Genomic DNA, 5,000 nt, shown 5'->3' with positions numbered 1-5,000 from the left:
AGTTCGAAGTACCATTTGTACAAATAAGAATCCCCCCCGTCACATGATTTCTTCTTCATATAGATAGATATAGGATCTATGGAGCAATTACTTAGAAGTACATTTTGTGAAACAGCCCTTCCTATCTGATAGAAAAGGATCCCATGATCCTGAACCGATCTTACCTGAGATCGGAAATCCCAAGTTTGTCTATGAAGAACAGAACTAATTATATTAGTGTCTATGATGGATTTTTTTTGTATAATACTAATCGATAGGGCCTCATTGTTAAGTGCTACAAGATCTCGTACATTTGAACCCATCGTCGTGGACCCGAATCCATTAGTATGGGACATTTTCTTTTCCAAGTGAAATCCCCTAGTATATGAAAGAGTGAAAAAGTGTTTTCGTTGTTGTGGAATAAGAAGCCTTCGTATCTTAATGCATGTATTGAATTTATTCGGAGCTATTAGAGCTGGATCTACTTTTTGGGGAATATGAGTCGAAGCAATAACAAGAATATTTCTAGTGGAACATCTTTCACAATCCCTGGAGAGATAGTTCACTAAAAGACCGAGGGATAAGTAATTCGACTCAGTCACATCCAGATCATGAATGTTAGGAATCCATATTAAGCAAGGAGACATTGCTTTTGCTAATTCGAAGTGAAAGGTGATATAAAATCGGTCTATTTCTGGCATCATATCCATAGTTAGCGTATTCATCATAGTTAGAAGCTCCAGCTCCATATCAAGGTCACGGTCGATATCGTCACTATCGTCACTATCATCAATATCGTCACTATCATCAATATCGTCACTATCATCAATATAGTCACTATTATCAATAAGAAAACCCTTAGGCTTGTTATCCAGGAACTTGTTCAGAAATACTGTAATGAAAGGAACATAGGAGTTTGTCGCTAGGTATTTGACCAAATAGGATCGTCCAGTTCCTATAGAACCTATCACTAAAATACCCCTACTAGGGGGAGGTAGGGCTAAGCGGAGCGAAAAGGGTTTTCCATGAGATGGGAAATGCAAACTATTAGCCCCCCACAAGGTGTGTGAATAAGTAATTGTCTGATAATTAGCAAGGAATATACGTCTTTCTACTAAACAGGATGTATTGAATTCATAAATCATTAGATACTTTTTTTGAATGTCAACTAAGTATCGTAAGTAAATTGCTCCCGGTTGTTCACTTATTTGATAACCAGAGTTATTCTTTGATAAAAGATCACTATGAGTAAGACTCAATAGAATTTGATCAATCCTTTTTTCTGTTGTTAAGGTAGAAAACTGAACCAAGAATTCTTTTTCTTTATCATCAATCGAATCAGTGTTCGAGACCCAGGATTCTATTTGATCATCAATCCAATCACCATTCACGTTTTTTATTTTTCTTATCAAGGAATAGATTGCTTTACTTGGATGACTTAGATGTCTCGTATTTCTCGAAAAAGCGATTCGATTGATGGGATTTGGTATAATACTTATGAGATCGATGAGATTCCAATATTTATTCTTAGAACGTATGGATTTGACCCCATAAGCGGGACCACCACCCCATAGCATGTTGCTACCAAAAGCAAAACTCCGTATTTCTTCTAGAGAATCTCCTAATTGTTCCAGAGCAACTAGAAAGATATTCTTTAACCAGAAAGAATTCAGTTCAGATGTAGGATACCTATCCAGAAGTTTTCGCAACTCAATCATGTATGATGGAATCATCAAAGATTTTACCTTTTCGAACTCTGTCTGTAACTCACTATAGACTCGAGAAACAAAGAGAAGATGTGTACGAACGAGATATCCAGCAACAAGGAGAAGGAAAAGGATTGAATAGAAGAACTCCTGAACATTTAGCGATCTCAGATGTGTCGATATCAATAGTAACTCATTATTTCGATGAGTCATTTCTTCGGACAGAAGAAGATTATGGAAACAATTACCCGGAATCTCACTTATCAGATTCCATTGTGGAAGACACAATGGAATCTGACGAATTCGCCATAATATATCTGACCCATGCATAATATCATGAAAAATGGATACAAATTTTTGGCTGCTACTTAGTATCGGCAATAGGTCTGAAAAAGTATCTAAAAATATGAAATTTAGATATTTGTACCCCGTCGAGGTAAGGAACCATGGTATATATGTTTGGAATAGATTCCATTTTGAGAGAGTTGAAAAAACACTATCTTGTTGAAAGGTTCTATACATCTGACCTTTCTCAAGGCATTTTTGTAGACAAGAACTCCGTTTTTTCCTTTTTTCGGATGGTAAATATTTCTCAGAACATGGAGTGTGAATCCAACCCATGTTTGAATTGAAATTGAGATACTGATACAAGTTCTTCCCTTCTGAATCAGGTATATTCATATCTGAAAGAGGTTGACAATAAGTTTTTTCAAAATGGACTATTTGTCCCTCTGTTAGAGGTGTTCCAGAAATGTCTGCGATCGAGTAAATAGCTCCACGAACGAATGGATCGTATCGAATTGGAAAATGGAAAGATTTGTAGAAGTTATACCCTTCGTCGCCACTTTGCGGAAAATCGTTAGGTATCAATATGTTAGATACCTGTAACTCGATTGGTGAAATAGTATCTCTCTTCAAAAAAGCATGTTTTTTTTGACCATCGCAAAAAGAAAAGATTTTGTTGCGAATGAACAAGATTTTGAGGAATTGTCCATACGTAAAATCATAATTATTGATACGGGCCTTTTCCACATAAAAAGGGAATCTTTTGTTACAATAGAAGCAGAAGTGATATTGATTATTCAAGAATCGAAGTCGATTTGCTTTATAAAAATAGTATATCAATGAACTTCTATGAAATGGTTTCACGGGATTCAGCCAATTGTCTGGATCGTGGGATATCATTGAGAAATAGGAATCTGTGTTATCAAAAGATTTCCTGCGATTCTTTCTAGTATGGAATGAGTCAATCATCCACTTTGGTATCTTATTGAACAAAAATGGTGATATTGTTCCTCCATTGATCAAGAATTTCGATTTTTGGGAAGTATCTTGGTCATCCAATAATAAGGGTTTCCTTTTTTTCAAATGAAAGATTTGAAGACCTATTGATTCTAATAACTGATTACAGAGTGGATCATTCGGACCTTTCAATTCATAGATGTGGATCTCGGACCTATGAATGGGGATACCCCCAAAACTCACAAATAAAAAAGAAGGAAGTGAGTTAGACAAAAAGAGAAGAAACTTGGGCAAAAAAAGAAGTAACTTGGACAAAAATAAACAAAGTGACTTAGACAAATCTTTTTTGTCGATAACCTCAGACCAATCAATCGAATATTGATTAATATGTAATCGATCGAACACTACTTGAAAACGGCTATTCTGCTCAGAAATGAAATAGTCCAAATGTTCCTGGAAATTCTTGCTCCCATTGGACCATTTGTATCTATATACATTAGGATCCCAATTCATAGATCTCTCCGTTCGAGAAATCAAAATAAGAGGATCGAACCACTTCTTCTGACTCTTTTTCAAATTTGATAAATGTTGGTTGATCGTGTATTTCATTCTAGTTCGATGATTCAGAGTATCATTTCCTATTTGATACCTTTGAATTCCATATTCGAAGTTGCAATTGAATCGATTCAATACATTTCTTATGTAACCATGGGTGCTATATTGGATTTGAATCAGATTTCGGATCAATCTATATTGATTGACTGCCTCCATTATGTTGTTGCTAGCAAATACAACTATTTTAGGTTTTGGATCTTCCACATTATTTCCGCAAGAGGTCTGGACCCATTTTTTTATGATCCTTCGATAAAAAGATTCATTCTCTTCATAAAAAAGAGGAGGTAGAACCAATAAAGAGTGCTTTTTCGATTCATCCCTGGAGTTCAATAACTCATTCAAGAAATGTTTTTGATCCAATCCGGAGGAATCCATAGAAAAATCAAATTCCTTATGATACACCAGATCCGGCTCGGTTATTGATAGAGTGAATAGATCTGCCATTTCTTGAAATATATCTTCTGATTCAAAATCGTGGTGTAACGTGTATCTCCCCCTGTTCCGGTCATGGAATAGATGAAATAAACCCCAAAATGGATTTTTGTTCAAGAATGAAATCTTATTGGAACTGTCCAGTTCACCCTTTGGAACCATATCACATCCTCGATAGGATGAAATAGGATGAATTGAGACGGTATTTTGTAAGTACATAATTATCTTGAATAAATTCACTATTTCTTTCTTTTCCGATCGCCTGGAAAAAGCAAGATGTTTCTTTTGTTCTTTTTTCAACAATTTCTGATCTCTAGTAGACCTATCAGTAGGATTCGAACCCAGATGAAGTTCTGACCATCTGTCAGAGAAAAAAGAACGAGTGGCTCTTGCAGGATTCCCAAAAAATTCTTCGATTTCTTCCGGAAGCAGATGATTATTCATCTGCTTCTCACGTTCCATGAATAGTCGGCACATTGAGGAATATCCAGAAAGGATTTTAAGGAATCGCTCTGATTCTATCTCTGTTCGTTCCGTTTGAAGAAAGGAAGGATCCCAACAAAGAATCGATCTTTCTTTTAGTTGTTGAATCTCTCTTTGATTGATCAATGTGTGATATTTCGAATCCTCATTCCTAATGGAATCGAAAGAATCCTTGGATTGATCAGAAGATCCTTTCAATTGGCTAGAATCCGTTACTTGAATGAAACTAGATCTCGTGGAATCATATTGAAGATTTGATGATACATTCCGTACCTTGCTAAAAAACCGATCCTTGTTTCCCAACCACACATTGTCTAACCAAATCCAATTCTCTCGTGACATGTTCCTCAAAAAATCCGATTCGTGCGGACTCTTCCCCCAACTAACGAAGAGATCTTGACGGAATTGCCACATATGAAATTGAGCACAATTTTGCAAAGAAATAGCCCGCTTGTTTCTCAAGAAGAGATGCGAAACATGCTCAATATCATTTGATTGAATAATTGACCCAGTCCCTTGTTGTTTGAAGAAACCCTCCACTTC

Source organism: Vigna unguiculata, unplaced genomic scaffold (assembly GCF_037176805.1).
Source record: "Vigna unguiculata cultivar grain cowpea cultivar isolate G323 ecotype 2 unplaced genomic scaffold, ASM3717680v1 ptg000288l, whole genome shotgun sequence".
NCBI classification, from domain to species: domain Eukaryota; kingdom Viridiplantae; phylum Streptophyta; class Magnoliopsida; order Fabales; family Fabaceae; genus Vigna; species Vigna unguiculata.
This window is presented reverse-complemented; position numbering follows the sequence as displayed.